Source organism: Schistocerca cancellata, unplaced genomic scaffold (assembly GCF_023864275.1).
Source record: "Schistocerca cancellata isolate TAMUIC-IGC-003103 unplaced genomic scaffold, iqSchCanc2.1 HiC_scaffold_1109, whole genome shotgun sequence".
Lineage (NCBI taxonomy): Eukaryota > Metazoa > Arthropoda > Insecta > Orthoptera > Acrididae > Schistocerca > Schistocerca cancellata.
In genome coordinates, this window is record NW_026047108.1 from 328,443 (window position 1) to 342,383 (window position 13,941).

The 13,941-nt window shown below is 47.7% G+C and overlaps 26 non-coding genes across 26 annotated transcripts; all 26 read left to right on the forward strand.

Annotated features, from left to right (window-relative positions):
• The first annotated feature begins 27 nt into the window (after window positions 1–27).
• On the forward strand, window positions 28–99 carry Trnat-agu (transfer RNA threonine (anticodon AGU)). The gene has a single exon. It is a non-coding gene; the product is annotated as a tRNA-Thr (tRNA).
• Window positions 100–656: 557 nt separating this feature from the next.
• On the forward strand, window positions 657–729 carry Trnar-ucg (transfer RNA arginine (anticodon UCG)). Its single transcript has one exon. It is a non-coding gene; the product is annotated as a tRNA-Arg (tRNA).
• Window positions 730–1,169: 440 nt separating this feature from the next.
• Window positions 1,170–1,241, forward strand: Trnak-cuu (transfer RNA lysine (anticodon CUU)). Its single transcript has one exon. It is a non-coding gene; the product is annotated as a tRNA-Lys (tRNA).
• Window positions 1,242–1,562: 321 nt separating this feature from the next.
• On the forward strand, window positions 1,563–1,634 carry Trnat-agu (transfer RNA threonine (anticodon AGU)). Its single transcript has one exon. It is a non-coding gene; the product is annotated as a tRNA-Thr (tRNA).
• Window positions 1,635–2,194: 560 nt separating this feature from the next.
• Trnar-ucg (transfer RNA arginine (anticodon UCG)) lies at window positions 2,195–2,267 on the forward strand. Its single transcript has one exon. It is a non-coding gene; the product is annotated as a tRNA-Arg (tRNA).
• Window positions 2,268–2,707: 440 nt separating this feature from the next.
• Trnak-cuu (transfer RNA lysine (anticodon CUU)) lies at window positions 2,708–2,780 on the forward strand. The gene has a single exon. It is a non-coding gene; the product is annotated as a tRNA-Lys (tRNA).
• A 321-nt stretch (window positions 2,781–3,101) lies between these two features.
• Trnat-agu (transfer RNA threonine (anticodon AGU)) lies at window positions 3,102–3,173 on the forward strand. Its single transcript has one exon. It is a non-coding gene; the product is annotated as a tRNA-Thr (tRNA).
• Window positions 3,174–3,733: 560 nt separating this feature from the next.
• On the forward strand, window positions 3,734–3,806 carry Trnar-ucg (transfer RNA arginine (anticodon UCG)). Its single transcript has one exon. It is a non-coding gene; the product is annotated as a tRNA-Arg (tRNA).
• A 440-nt stretch (window positions 3,807–4,246) lies between these two features.
• On the forward strand, window positions 4,247–4,318 carry Trnak-cuu (transfer RNA lysine (anticodon CUU)). Its single transcript has one exon. It is a non-coding gene; the product is annotated as a tRNA-Lys (tRNA).
• A 321-nt stretch (window positions 4,319–4,639) lies between these two features.
• Trnat-agu (transfer RNA threonine (anticodon AGU)) lies at window positions 4,640–4,711 on the forward strand. Its single transcript has one exon. It is a non-coding gene; the product is annotated as a tRNA-Thr (tRNA).
• Window positions 4,712–5,280: 569 nt separating this feature from the next.
• Window positions 5,281–5,353, forward strand: Trnar-ucg (transfer RNA arginine (anticodon UCG)). Its single transcript has one exon. It is a non-coding gene; the product is annotated as a tRNA-Arg (tRNA).
• Window positions 5,354–5,793: 440 nt separating this feature from the next.
• Trnak-cuu (transfer RNA lysine (anticodon CUU)) lies at window positions 5,794–5,865 on the forward strand. Its single transcript has one exon. It is a non-coding gene; the product is annotated as a tRNA-Lys (tRNA).
• Window positions 5,866–6,186: 321 nt separating this feature from the next.
• On the forward strand, window positions 6,187–6,258 carry Trnat-agu (transfer RNA threonine (anticodon AGU)). Its single transcript has one exon. It is a non-coding gene; the product is annotated as a tRNA-Thr (tRNA).
• Window positions 6,259–6,812: 554 nt separating this feature from the next.
• On the forward strand, window positions 6,813–6,885 carry Trnar-ucg (transfer RNA arginine (anticodon UCG)). Its single transcript has one exon. It is a non-coding gene; the product is annotated as a tRNA-Arg (tRNA).
• A 440-nt stretch (window positions 6,886–7,325) lies between these two features.
• On the forward strand, window positions 7,326–7,397 carry Trnak-cuu (transfer RNA lysine (anticodon CUU)). The gene has a single exon. It is a non-coding gene; the product is annotated as a tRNA-Lys (tRNA).
• Window positions 7,398–7,718: 321 nt separating this feature from the next.
• Trnat-agu (transfer RNA threonine (anticodon AGU)) lies at window positions 7,719–7,790 on the forward strand. The gene has a single exon. It is a non-coding gene; the product is annotated as a tRNA-Thr (tRNA).
• Window positions 7,791–8,344: 554 nt separating this feature from the next.
• On the forward strand, window positions 8,345–8,417 carry Trnar-ucg (transfer RNA arginine (anticodon UCG)). Its single transcript has one exon. It is a non-coding gene; the product is annotated as a tRNA-Arg (tRNA).
• Window positions 8,418–8,857: 440 nt separating this feature from the next.
• Window positions 8,858–8,929, forward strand: Trnak-cuu (transfer RNA lysine (anticodon CUU)). Its single transcript has one exon. It is a non-coding gene; the product is annotated as a tRNA-Lys (tRNA).
• A 321-nt stretch (window positions 8,930–9,250) lies between these two features.
• Trnat-agu (transfer RNA threonine (anticodon AGU)) lies at window positions 9,251–9,322 on the forward strand. Its single transcript has one exon. It is a non-coding gene; the product is annotated as a tRNA-Thr (tRNA).
• A 572-nt stretch (window positions 9,323–9,894) lies between these two features.
• On the forward strand, window positions 9,895–9,967 carry Trnar-ucg (transfer RNA arginine (anticodon UCG)). Its single transcript has one exon. It is a non-coding gene; the product is annotated as a tRNA-Arg (tRNA).
• Window positions 9,968–10,407: 440 nt separating this feature from the next.
• On the forward strand, window positions 10,408–10,480 carry Trnak-cuu (transfer RNA lysine (anticodon CUU)). The gene has a single exon. It is a non-coding gene; the product is annotated as a tRNA-Lys (tRNA).
• A 321-nt stretch (window positions 10,481–10,801) lies between these two features.
• On the forward strand, window positions 10,802–10,873 carry Trnat-agu (transfer RNA threonine (anticodon AGU)). The gene has a single exon. It is a non-coding gene; the product is annotated as a tRNA-Thr (tRNA).
• A 566-nt stretch (window positions 10,874–11,439) lies between these two features.
• Trnar-ucg (transfer RNA arginine (anticodon UCG)) lies at window positions 11,440–11,512 on the forward strand. Its single transcript has one exon. It is a non-coding gene; the product is annotated as a tRNA-Arg (tRNA).
• A 440-nt stretch (window positions 11,513–11,952) lies between these two features.
• On the forward strand, window positions 11,953–12,025 carry Trnak-cuu (transfer RNA lysine (anticodon CUU)). The gene has a single exon. It is a non-coding gene; the product is annotated as a tRNA-Lys (tRNA).
• A 321-nt stretch (window positions 12,026–12,346) lies between these two features.
• Trnat-agu (transfer RNA threonine (anticodon AGU)) lies at window positions 12,347–12,418 on the forward strand. Its single transcript has one exon. It is a non-coding gene; the product is annotated as a tRNA-Thr (tRNA).
• A 554-nt stretch (window positions 12,419–12,972) lies between these two features.
• Window positions 12,973–13,045, forward strand: Trnar-ucg (transfer RNA arginine (anticodon UCG)). The gene has a single exon. It is a non-coding gene; the product is annotated as a tRNA-Arg (tRNA).
• Window positions 13,046–13,941: the final 896 nt, after the last annotated feature.

Genomic DNA, 13,941 nt, shown 5'->3' on the forward strand with positions numbered 1-13,941 from the left:
AAGTACCCGAAAAGGGCGCTAGGAGGCGCCTCCTTAGCTCAGTGGCAGAGCGCTGGTCTAGTAAACCAGAGGTCGTGAGTTCGGTCCTCACAGGAGGCAAATGAATTTTGTAACAGCCCCTCCCACCGTGGCCCTTTCGAAAAAAGCGGTCAGGGATAAAAAAAATTATGAATGGGTGCGGTATTTAAGAAATGCTCTCGCAAATGAATAGTGTGAATGGTGCTATTAAAGTGGGCACCAGAATCTGCAGCTTTTGGCAGTCTGCGGAGAATGCCGACGTGAAATACTTAGTTCTTGTGATGTATTTTCTACCCCTGATAAAGACCCTCGCGATTGTCGTCGTCGTCGTCGTCGTCGTCGGCGCCGCCGCCGCCGCTTTGGTAATAGCGACAACTCGCCATTGTATCACATAGGGTGAGGTACCTTCTGCAAGCGACTGAGATGGCACTAAGCGATTGAAGCTGATTTGCCACCTCTTGTTTGATCAGCGTCATAAGGGCTTGAATGTAACTTGCGATGGGACACAGCAAGAAGTAGCGTCGTACTTTTAGTACTGAAATTTGAGATGGAGAACTGCGTCAAAGATGGGAAATTCATTCTGCCAAGTGTACAAATGGCGAAAATGAAGTGTGTGTGGAGAAGTATACTGCACCAGTGACCGTGTGGCCTAATGGATAAGGCGTCGGACTTCGGATCCGAAGATTGCAGGTTCGAATCCTGTCACGGTCGAGTTTTTCCTGTTCTGCAAAAGATGCATGCTGTTTTACTGTGTTGTTTGAGTACTCTAAAACTAGTTGGAAGTTGCTGCTGTCCGCTTCCTGGCTGCAAAACCGGCGTCTACCAGAAGCACAAGCAAGACAAGGGTGATCTGTAGCGAAGTTTTCGGCACAGTGCCGTTCAGGAGAGTTTTTGTTGTAACTACTGCATCTGATTCAGGAGCCAAGGGCTACGCCACAGGCGTCTGCGCACTGTCGAGCATGTGTGTTGAATAATGGTGCTGATAGCCACGTATCATTTCAAGCAGATTTGATGCCTTTCGGAGACAATTTTTCATTGAATAGGATTGTAGCTGATTTGTGGCAGCAGGAAATAAGTTGTAGTCAAAAGAATCTTCAATAGATGGTCGCAGGTCAAATCAGTATTGTATGGCTCGTAACGCGTTGCGTGCAGCCCGGCTAGCTCAGTCGGTAGTACATGAGACTCTTAATCTCAGGGTCGTGGGTTCGAGCCCACGCTGGGCGGCGCAAAATTTTGTGTCTACGCGGATCCAACATGCGCCCCTCTCGTGAGCCTTGCGTAATGAACGTAACGGGTTACGACGATGCCTAGCTTCGTATGAATATCAGAGGAACGGTATTTGAAGCTGAAAGTGACTCTGAAATGAAATAAATGTGTTGTTTTGGAATTTTAGTTGTACATCGATATAGTGTGAGATGTGTAGGAAAGCAGCAGCTGTGCTAACTAAATGCAAATAATGGTCGCTCATGCGGTGCGTTTCGAGCTGAAGGGCTCCGATTCACTACTCTGTAAGAACAAAGTACCCGAAAAAGGCGCTAGGAGGCGCCTCCTTAGCTCAGTGGCAGAGCGCTGGTCTAGTAAACCAGAGGTCGTGAGTTCGATCCTCACAGGAGGCAAATGAATTTTGTAACAGCCCCTCCCACCGTGGCCCTTTCGAAAAAAGCGGTCAGGGATAAAAAAAATTATGAATGGGTGCGGTATTTAAGAAATGCTCTCGCAAATGAATAGTGTGAATGGTGCTATTAAAGTGGGCACCAGAATCTGCAGCTTTTGGCAGTCTGCGGAGAATGCCGACGTGAAATACTTAGTTCTTGTGATGTATTTTCTACCCCTGATAAAGACCCTCGCGATTGTCGTCGTCGTCGTCGTCGTCGTCGTCGGCGCCGCCGCCGCCGCTTTGGTAATAGCGACAACTCGCCATTGTATCACATAGGGTGAGGTACCTTCTGCAAGCGACTGAGATGGCACTAAGCGATTGAAGCTGATTTGCCACCTCTTGTTTGATCAGCGTCATAAGGGCTTGAATGTAACTTGCGATGGGACACAGCAAGAAGTAGCGTCGTACTTTTAGTACTGAAATTTGAGATGGAGAACTGCGTCAAAGATGGGAAATTCATTCTGCCAAGTGTACAAATGGCGAAAATGAAGTGTGTGTGGAGAAGTATACTGCACCAGTGACCGTGTGGCCTAATGGATAAGGCGTCGGACTTCGGATCCGAAGATTGCAGGTTCGAATCCTGTCACGGTCGAGTTTTTCCTGTTCTGCAAAAGATGCATGCTGTTTTACTGTGTTGTTTGAGTACTCTAAAACTAGTTGGAAGTTGCTGCTGTCCGCTTCCTGGCTGCAAAACCGGCGTCTACCAGAAGCACAAGCAAGACAAGGGTGATCTGTAGCGAAGTTTTCGGCACAGTGCCGTTCAGGAGAGTTTTTGTTGTAACTACTGCATCTGATTCAGGAGCCAAGGGCTACGCCACAGGCGTCTGCGCACTGTCGAGCATGTGTGTTGAATAATGGTGCTGATAGCCACGTATCATTTCAAGCAGATTTGATGCCTTTCGGAGACAATTTTTCATTGAATAGGATTGTAGCTGATTTGTGGCAGCAGGAAATAAGTTGTAGTCAAAAGAATCTTCAATAGATGGTCGCAGGTCAAATCAGTATTGTATGGCTCGTAACGCGTTGCGTGCAGCCCGGCTAGCTCAGTCGGTAGTACATGAGACTCTTAATCTCAGGGTCGTGGGTTCGAGCCCCACGCTGGGCGGCGCAAAATTTTGTGTCTACGCGGATCCAACATGCGCCCCTCTCGTGAGCCTTGCGTAATGAACGTAACGGGTTACGACGATGCCTAGCTTCGTATGAATATCAGAGGAACGGTATTTGAAGCTGAAAGTGACTCTGAAATGAAATAAATGTGTTGTTTTGGAATTTTAGTTGTACATCGATATAGTGTGAGATGTGTAGGAAAGCAGCAGCTGTGCTAACTAAATGCAAATAATGGTCGCTCATGCGGTGCGTTTCGAGCTGAAGGGCTCCGATTCACTACTCTGTAAGAACAAAGTACCCGAAAAGGGCGCTAGGAGGCGCCTCCTTAGCTCAGTGGCAGAGCGCTGGTCTAGTAAACCAGAGGTCGTGAGTTCGATCCTCACAGGAGGCAAATGAATTTTGTAACAGCCCCTCCCACCGTGGCCCTTTCGAAAAAAGCGGTCAGGGATAAAAAAAATTATGAATGGGTGCGGTATTTAAGAAATGCTCTCGCAAATGAATAGTGTGAATGGTGCTATTAAAGTGGGCACCAGAATCTGCAGCTTTTGGCAGTCTGCGGAGAATGCCGACGTGAAATACTTAGTTCTTGTGATGTATTTTCTACCCCTGATAAAGACCCTCGCGATTGTCGTCGTCGTCGTCGTCGTCGTCGTCGGCGCCGCCGCCGCCGCTTTGGTAATAGCGACAACTCGCCATTGTATCACATAGGGTGAGGTACCTTCTGCAAGCGACTGAGATGGCACTAAGCGATTGAAGCTGATTTGCCACCTCTTGTTTGATCAGCGTCATAAGGGCTTGAATGTAACTTGCGATGGGACACAGCAAGAAGTAGCGTCGTACTTTTAGTACTGAAATTTGAGATGGAGAACTGCGTCAAAGATGGGAAATTCATTCTGCCAAGTGTACAAATGGCGAAAATGAAGTGTGTGTGGAGAAGTATACTGCACCAGTGACCGTGTGGCCTAATGGATAAGGCGTCGGACTTCGGATCCGAAGATTGCAGGTTCGAATCCTGTCACGGTCGAGTTTTTCCTGTTCTGCAAAAGATGCATGCTGTTTTACTGTGTTGTTTGAGTACTCTAAAACTAGTTGGAAGTTGCTGCTGTCCGCTTCCTGGCTGCAAAACCGGCGTCTACCAGAAGCACAAGCAAGACAAGGGTGATCTGTAGCGAAGTTTTCGGCACAGTGCCGTTCAGGAGAGTTTTTGTTGTAACTACTGCATCTGATTCAGGAGCCAAGGGCTACGCCACAGGCGTCTGCGCACTGTCGAGCATGTGTGTTGAATAATGGTGCTGATAGCCACGTATCATTTCAAGCAGATTTGATGCCTTTCGGAGACAATTTTTCATTGAATAGGATTGTAGCTGATTTGTGGCAGCAGGAAATAAGTTGTAGTCAAAAGAATCTTCAATAGATGGTCGCAGGTCAAATCAGTATTGTATGGCTCGTAACGCGTTGCGTGCAGCCCGGCTAGCTCAGTCGGTAGTACATGAGACTCTTAATCTCAGGGTCGTGGGTTCGAGCCCACGCTGGGCGGCGCAAAATTTTGTGTCTACGCGGATCCAACATGCGCCCCTCTCGTGAGCCTTGCGTAATGAACGTAACGGGTTACGACGATGCCTAGCTTCGTATGAATATCAGAGGAACGGTATTTGAAGCTGAAAGTGACTCTGAAATGAAATAAATGTGTTGTTTTGGAATTTTAGTTGTACATCGATATAGTGTGAGATGTGTAGGAAAGCAGCAGCTGTGCTAACTAAATGCAAATAATGGTCGCTCATGCGGTGCGTTTCGAGCTGAAGGGCTCCGATTCACTACTCTGTAAGAACAAAGTACCCGAAAAGGGCGCTAGGAGGCGCCTCCTTAGCTCAGTGGCAGAGCGCTGGTCTAGTAAACCAGAGGTCGTGAGTTCGATCCTCACAGGAGGCAAATGAATTTTGTAACAGCCCCTCCCACCGTGGCCCTTTCGAAAAAAGCGGTCAGGGATAAAAAAAATTATGAATGGGTGCGGTATTTAAGAAATGCTCTCGCAAATGAATAGTGTGAATGGTGCTATTAAAGTGGGCACCAGAATCTGCAGCTTTTGGCAGTCTGCGGAGAATGCCGACGTGAAATACTTAGTTCTTGTGATGTATTTTCTACCCCTGATAAAGACCCTCGCGATTGTCGTCGTCGTCGTCGTCGTCGTCGTCGTCGTCGTCGTCGCCGCCGCCGCCGCTTTGGTAATAGCGACAACTCGCCATTTTATCACATAGGGTGAGGTACCTTCTGCAAGCGACTGAGATGGCACTAAGCGATTGAAGCTGATTTGCCACCTCTTGTTTGATCAGCGTCATAAGGGCTTGAATGTAACTTGCGATGGGACACAGCAAGAAGTAGCGTCGTACTTTTAGTACTGAAATTTGAGATGGAGAACTGCGTCAAAGATGGGAAATTCATTCTGCCAAGTGTACAAATGGCGAAAATGAAGTGTGTGTGGAGAAGTATACTGCACCAGTGACCGTGTGGCCTAATGGATAAGGCGTCGGACTTCGGATCCGAAGATTGCAGGTTCGAATCCTGTCACGGTCGAGTTTTTCCTGTTCTGCAAAAGATGCATGCTGTTTTACTGTGTTGTTTGAGTACTCTAAAACTAGTTGGAAGTTGCTGCTGTCCGCTTCCTGGCTGCAAAACCGGCGTCTACCAGAAGCACAAGCAAGACAAGGGTGATCTGTAGCGAAGTTTTCGGCACAGTGCCGTTCAGGAGAGTTTTTGTTGTAACTACTGCATCTGATTCAGGAGCCAAGGGCTACGCCACAGGCGTCTGCGCACTGTCGAGCATGTGTGTTGAATAATGGTGCTGATAGCCACGTATCATTTCAAGCAGATTTGATGCCTTTCGGAGACAATTTTTCATTGAATAGGATTGTAGCTGATTTGTGGCAGCAGGAAATAAGTTGTAGTCAAAAGAATCTTCAATAGATGGTCGCAGGTCAAATCAGTATTGTATGGCTCGTAACGCGTTGCGTGCAGCCCGGCTAGCTCAGTCGGTAGTACATGAGACTCTTAATCTCAGGGTCGTGGGTTCGAGCCCACGCTGGGCGGCGCAAAATTTTGTGTCTACGCGGATCCAACATGCGCCCCTCTCGTGAGCCTTGCGTAATGAACGTAACGGGTTACGACGATGCCTAGCTTCGTATGAATATCAGAGGAACGGTATTTGAAGCTGAAAGTGACTCTGAAATGAAATAAATGTGTTGTTTTGGAATTTTAGTTGTACATCGATATAGTGTGAGATGTGTAGGAAAGCAGCAGCTGTGCTAACTAAATGCAAATAATGGTCGCTCATGCGGTGCGTTTCGAGCTGAAGGGCTCCGATTCACTACTCTGTAAGAACAAAGTACCCGAAAAGGGCGCTAGGAGGCGCCTCCTTAGCTCAGTGGCAGAGCGCTGGTCTAGTAAACCAGAGGTCGTGAGTTCGATCCTCACAGGAGGCAAATGAATTTTGTAACAGCCCCTCCCACCGTGGCCCTTTCGAAAAAAGCGGTCAGGGATAAAAAAAATTATGAATGGGTGCGGTATTTAAGAAATGCTCTCGCAAATGAATAGTGTGAATGGTGCTATTAAAGTGGGCACCAGAATCTGCAGCTTTTGGCAGTCTGCGGAGAATGCCGACGTGAAATACTTAGTTCTTGTGATGTATTTTCTACCCCTGATAAAGACCCTCGCGATTGTCGTCGTCGTCGTCGTCGTCGGCGCCGCCGCCGCCGCTTTGGTAATAGCGACAACTCGCCATTGTATCACATAGGGTGAGGTACCTTCTGCAAGCGACTGAGATGGCACTAAGCGATTGAAGCTGATTTGCCACCTCTTGTTTGATCAGCGTCATAAGGGCTTGAATGTAACTTGCGATGGGACACAGCAAGAAGTAGCGTCGTACTTTTAGTACTGAAATTTGAGATGGAGAACTGCGTCAAAGATGGGAAATTCATTCTGCCAAGTGTACAAATGGCGAAAATGAAGTGTGTGTGGAGAAGTATACTGCACCAGTGACCGTGTGGCCTAATGGATAAGGCGTCGGACTTCGGATCCGAAGATTGCAGGTTCGAATCCTGTCACGGTCGAGTTTTTCCTGTTCTGCAAAAGATGCATGCTGTTTTACTGTGTTGTTTGAGTACTCTAAAACTAGTTGGAAGTTGCTGCTGTCCGCTTCCTGGCTGCAAAACCGGCGTCTACCAGAAGCACAAGCAAGACAAGGGTGATCTGTAGCGAAGTTTTCGGCACAGTGCCGTTCAGGAGAGTTTTTGTTGTAACTACTGCATCTGATTCAGGAGCCAAGGGCTACGCCACAGGCGTCTGCGCACTGTCGAGCATGTGTGTTGAATAATGGTGCTGATAGCCACGTATCATTTCAAGCAGATTTGATGCCTTTCGGAGACAATTTTTCATTGAATAGGATTGTAGCTGATTTGTGGCAGCAGGAAATAAGTTGTAGTCAAAAGAATCTTCAATAGATGGTCGCAGGTCAAATCAGTATTGTATGGCTCGTAACGCGTTGCGTGCAGCCCGGCTAGCTCAGTCGGTAGTACATGAGACTCTTAATCTCAGGGTCGTGGGTTCGAGCCCACGCTGGGCGGCGCAAAATTTTGTGTCTACGCGGATCCAACATGCGCCCCTCTCGTGAGCCTTGCGTAATGAACGTAACGGGTTACGACGATGCCTAGCTTCGTATGAATATCAGAGGAACGGTATTTGAAGCTGAAAGTGACTCTGAAATGAAATAAATGTGTTGTTTTGGAATTTTAGTTGTACATCGATATAGTGTGAGATGTGTAGGAAAGCAGCAGCTGTGCTAACTAAATGCAAATAATGGTCGCTCATGCGGTGCGTTTCGAGCTGAAGGGCTCCGATTCACTACTCTGTAAGAACAAAGTACCCGAAAAAGGCGCTAGGAGGCGCCTCCTTAGCTCAGTGGCAGAGCGCTGGTCTAGTAAACCAGAGGTCGTGAGTTCGATCCTCACAGGAGGCAAATGAATTTTGTAACAGCCCCTCCCACCGTGGCCCTTTCGAAAAAAGCGGTCAGGGATAAAAAAAATTATGAATGGGTGCGGTATTTAAGAAATGCTCTCGCAAATGAATAGTGTGAATGGTGCTATTAAAGTGGGCACCAGAATCTGCAGCTTTTGGCAGTCTGCGGAGAATGCCGACGTGAAATACTTAGTTCTTGTGATGTATTTTCTACCCCTGATAAAGACCCTCGCGATTGTCGTCGTCGTCGTCGTCGTCGGCGCCGCCGCCGCCGCTTTGGTAATAGCGACAACTCGCCATTGTATCACATAGGGTGAGGTACCTTCTGCAAGCGACTGAGATGGCACTAAGCGATTGAAGCTGATTTGCCACCTCTTGTTTGATCAGCGTCATAAGGGCTTGAATGTAACTTGCGATGGGACACAGCAAGAAGTAGCGTCGTACTTTTAGTACTGAAATTTGAGATGGAGAACTGCGTCAAAGATGGGAAATTCATTCTGCCAAGTGTACAAATGGCGAAAATGAAGTGTGTGTGGAGAAGTATACTGCACCAGTGACCGTGTGGCCTAATGGGTAAGGCGTCGGACTTCGGATCCGAAGATTGCAGGTTCGAATCCTGTCACGGTCGAGTTTTTCCTGTTCTGCAAAAGATGCATGCTGTTTTACTGTGTTGTTTGAGTACTCTAAAACTAGTTGGAAGTTGCTGCTGTCCGCTTCCTGGCTGCAAAACCGGCGTCTACCAGAAGCACAAGCAAGACAAGGGTGATCTGTAGCGAAGTTTTCGGCACAGTGCCGTTCAGGAGAGTTTTTGTTGTAACTACTGCATCTGATTCAGGAGCCAAGGGCTACGCCACAGGCGTCTGCGCACTGTCGAGCATGTGTGTTGAATAATGGTGCTGATAGCCACGTATCATTTCAAGCAGATTTGATGCCTTTCGGAGACAATTTTTCATTGAATAGGATTGTAGCTGATTTGTGGCAGCAGGAAATAAGTTGTAGTCAAAAGAATCTTCAATAGATGGTCGCAGGTCAAATCAGTATTGTATGGCTCGTAACGCGTTGCGTGCAGCCCGGCTAGCTCAGTCGGTAGTACATGAGACTCTTAATCTCAGGGTCGTGGGTTCGAGCCCACGCTGGGCGGCGCAAAATTTTGTGTCTACGCGGATCCAACATGCGCCCCTCTCGTGAGCCTTGCGTAATGAACGTAACGGGTTACGACGATGCCTAGCTTCGTATGAATATCAGAGGAACGGTATTTGAAGCTGAAAGTGACTCTGAAATGAAATAAATGTGTTGTTTTGGAATTTTAGTTGTACATCGATATAGTGTGAGATGTGTAGGAAAGCAGCAGCTGTGCTAACTAAATGCAAATAATGGTCGCTCATGCGGTGCGTTTCGAGCTGAAGGGCTCCGATTCACTACTCTGTAAGAACAAAGTACCCGAAAAGGGCGCTAGGAGGCGCCTCCTTAGCTCAGTGGCAGAGCGCTGGTCTAGTAAACCAGAGGTCGTGAGTTCGATCCTCACAGGAGGCAAATGAATTTTGTAACAGCCCCTCCCACCGTGGCCCTTTCGAAAAAAGCGGTCAGGGATAAAAAAAATTATGAATGGGTGCGGTATTTAAGAAATGCTCTCGCAAATGAATAGTGTGAATGGTGCTATTAAAGTGGGCACCAGAATCTGCAGCTTTTGGCAGTCTGCGGAGAATGCCGACGTGAAATACTTAGTTCTTGTGATGTATTTTCTACCCCTGATAAAGACCCTCGCGATTGTCGTCGTCGTCGTCGTCGTCGTCGTCGTCGTCGTCGTCGGCGCCGCCGCCGCCGCTTTGGTAATAGCGACAACTCGCCATTGTATCACATAGGGTGAGGTACCTTCTGCAAGCGACTGAGATGGCACTAAGCGATTGAAGCTGATTTGCCACCTCTTGTTTGATCAGCGTCATAAGGGCTTGAATGTAACTTGCGATGGGACACAGCAAGAAGTAGCGTCGTACTTTTAGTACTGAAATTTGAGATGGAGAACTGCGTCAAAGATGGGAAATTCATTCTGCCAAGTGTACAAATGGCGAAAATGAAGTGTGTGTGGAGAAGTATACTGCACCAGTGACCGTGTGGCCTAATGGGTAAGGCGTCGGACTTCGGATCCGAAGATTGCAGGTTCGAATCCTGTCACGGTCGAGTTTTTCCTGTTCTGCAAAAGATGCATGCTGTTTTACTGTGTTGTTTGAGTACTCTAAAACTAGTTGGAAGTTGCTGCTGTCCGCTTCCTGGCTGCAAAACCGGCGTCTACCAGAAGCACAAGCAAGACAAGGGTGATCTGTAGCGAAGTTTTCGGCACAGTGCCGTTCAGGAGAGTTTTTGTTGTAACTACTGCATCTGATTCAGGAGCCAAGGGCTACGCCACAGGCGTCTGCGCACTGTCGAGCATGTGTGTTGAATAATGGTGCTGATAGCCACGTATCATTTCAAGCAGATTTGATGCCTTTCGGAGACAATTTTTCATTGAATAGGATTGTAGCTGATTTGTGGCAGCAGGAAATAAGTTGTAGTCAAAAGAATCTTCAATAGATGGTCGCAGGTCAAATCAGTATTGTATGGCTCGTAACGCGTTGCGTGCAGCCCGGCTAGCTCAGTCGGTAGTACATGAGACTCTTAATCTCAGGGTCGTGGGTTCGAGCCCCACGCTGGGCGGCGCAAAATTTTGTGTCTACGCGGATCCAACATGCGCCCCTCTCGTGAGCCTTGCGTAATGAACGTAACGGGTTACGACGATGCCTAGCTTCGTATGAATATCAGAGGAACGGTATTTGAAGCTGAAAGTGACTCTGAAATGAAATAAATGTGTTGTTTTGGAATTTTAGTTGTACATCGATATAGTGTGAGATGTGTAGGAAAGCAGCAGCTGTGCTAACTAAATGCAAATAATGGTCGCTCATGCGGTGCGTTTCGAGCTGAAGGGCTCCGATTCACTACTCTGTAAGAACAAAGTACCCGAAAAGGGCGCTAGGAGGCGCCTCCTTAGCTCAGTGGCAGAGCGCTGGTCTAGTAAACCAGAGGTCGTGAGTTCGATCCTCACAGGAGGCAAATGAATTTTGTAACAGCCCCTCCCACCGTGGCCCTTTCGAAAAAAGCGGTCAGGGATAAAAAAAATTATGAATGGGTGCGGTATTTAAGAAATGCTCTCGCAAATGAATAGTGTGAATGGTGCTATTAAAGTGGGCACCAGAATCTGCAGCTTTTGGCAGTCTGCGGAGAATGCCGACGTGAAATACTTAGTTCTTGTGATGTATTTTCTACCCCTGATAAAGACCCTCGCGATTGTCGTCGTCGTCGTCGTCGTCGTCGTCGTCGTCGGCGCCGCCGCCGCCGCTTTGGTAATAGCGACAACTCGCCATTGTATCACATAGGGTGAGGTACCTTCTGCAAGCGACTGAGATGGCACTAAGCGATTGAAGCTGATTTGCCACCTCTTGTTTGATCAGCGTCATAAGGGCTTGAATGTAACTTGCGATGGGACACAGCAAGAAGTAGCGTCGTACTTTTAGTACTGAAATTTGAGATGGAGAACTGCGTCAAAGATGGGAAATTCATTCTGCCAAGTGTACAAATGGCGAAAATGAAGTGTGTGTGGAGAAGTATACTGCACCAGTGACCGTGTGGCCTAATGGGTAAGGCGTCGGACTTCGGATCCGAAGATTGCAGGTTCGAATCCTGTCACGGTCGAGTTTTTCCTGTTCTGCAAAAGATGCATGCTGTTTTACTGTGTTGTTTGAGTACTCTAAAACTAGTTGGAAGTTGCTGCTGTCCGCTTCCTGGCTGCAAAACCGGCGTCTACCAGAAGCACAAGCAAGACAAGGGTGATCTGTAGCGAAGTTTTCGGCACAGTGCCGTTCAGGAGAGTTTTTGTTGTAACTACTGCATCTGATTCAGGAGCCAAGGGCTACGCCACAGGCGTCTGCGCACTGTCGAGCATGTGTGTTGAATAATGGTGCTGATAGCCACGTATCATTTCAAGCAGATTTGATGCCTTTCGGAGACAATTTTTCATTGAATAGGATTGTAGCTGATTTGTGGCAGCAGGAAATAAGTTGTAGTCAAAAGAATCTTCAATAGATGGTCGCAGGTCAAATCAGTATTGTATGGCTCGTAACGCGTTGCGTGCAGCCCGGCTAGCTCAGTCGGTAGTACATGAGACTCTTAATCTCAGGGTCGTGGGTTCGAGCCCCACGCTGGGCGGCGCAAAATTTTGTGTCTACGCGGATCCAACATGCGCCCCTCTCGTGAGCCTTGCGTAATGAACGTAACGGGTTACGACGATGCCTAGCTTCGTATGAATATCAGAGGAACGGTATTTGAAGCTGAAAGTGACTCTGAAATGAAATAAATGTGTTGTTTTGGAATTTTAGTTGTACATCGATATAGTGTGAGATGTGTAGGAAAGCAGCAGCTGTGCTAACTAAATGCAAATAATGGTCGCTCATGCGGTGCGTTTCGAGCTGAAGGGCTCCGATTCACTACTCTGTAAGAACAAAGTACCCGAAAAGGGCGCTAGGAGGCGCCTCCTTAGCTCAGTGGCAGAGCGCTGGTCTAGTAAACCAGAGGTCGTGAGTTCGATCCTCACAGGAGGCAAATGAATTTTGTAACAGCCCCTCCCACCGTGGCCCTTTCGAAAAAAGCGGTCAGGGATAAAAAAAATTATGAATGGGTGCGGTATTTAAGAAATGCTCTCGCAAATGAATAGTGTGAATGGTGCTATTAAAGTGGGCACCAGAATCTGCAGCTTTTGGCAGTCTGCGGAGAATGCCGACGTGAAATACTTAGTTCTTGTGATGTATTTTCTACCCCTGATAAAGACCCTCGCGATTGTCGTCGTCGTCGTCGTCGTCGGCGCCGCCGCCGCCGCTTTGGTAATAGCGACAACTCGCCATTGTATCACATAGGGTGAGGTACCTTCTGCAAGCGACTGAGATGGCACTAAGCGATTGAAGCTGATTTGCCACCTCTTGTTTGATCAGCGTCATAAGGGCTTGAATGTAACTTGCGATGGGACACAGCAAGAAGTAGCGTCGTACTTTTAGTACTGAAATTTGAGATGGAGAACTGCGTCAAAGATGGGAAATTCATTCTGCCAAGTGTACAAATGGCGAAAATGAAGTGTGTGTGGAGAAGTATACTGCACCAGTGACCGTGTGGCCTAATGGATAAGGCGTCGGACTTCGGATCCGAAGATTGCAGGTTCGAATCCTGTCACGGTCGAGTTTTTCCTGTTCTGCAAAAGATGCATGCTGTTTTACTGTGTTGTTTGAGTACTCTAAAACTAGTTGGAAGTTGCTGCTGTCCGCTTCCTGGCTGCAAAACCGGCGTCTACCAGAAGCACAAGCAAGACAAGGGTGATCTGTAGCGAAGTTTTCGGCACAGTGCCGTTCAGGAGAGTTTTTGTTGTAACTACTGCATCTGATTCAGGAGCCAAGGGCTACGCCACAGGCGTCTGCGCACTGTCGAGCATGTGTGTTGAATAATGGTGCTGATAGCCACGTATCATTTCAAGCAGATTTGATGCCTTTCGGAGACAATTTTTCATTGAATAGGATTGTAGCTGATTTGTGGCAGCAGGAAATAAGTTGTAGTCAAAAGAATCTTCAATAGATGGTCGCAGGTCAAATCAGTATTGTATGGCTCGTAACGCGTTGCGTGCAGCCCGGCTAGCTCAGTCGGTAGTTCGCCGGCGGCCGGCGTGGAGGTAGGACGTAGTGTGGTGTGCGCTGCGCCGTCTGTGCTTCCGCGTGGTAAGTCTCGCGCTTGCTGCAGCTTAAAGCTCTGTTTATCGAACACTTCGAGAAGTAATGAGTACTATGCAGTGATGGCTCAGCCAAGCCGAAAAGATACGTTGAAACTCTCCTTTGATTCTCGATATGCCAGACCTAAGTCGTTTGAAGTAGAGAATTGGTTAGAAGAAGATGTGAAGCTCTCCTTTAATGATATAATCGGGATCCACCTGTCGATTGTAGCTTGTGTCGTGTTTGTTAAGCTGCGTAGTTCAGAGTTGTGCGAGAAAATTGTTGAGTCTTCCGGAGGTGTCATGAAATTTAAGCACTCTGACGGAAACGTTGGTGAAGTCACCGTTGCACATGCTGGTTTTGGCATTCGCACAG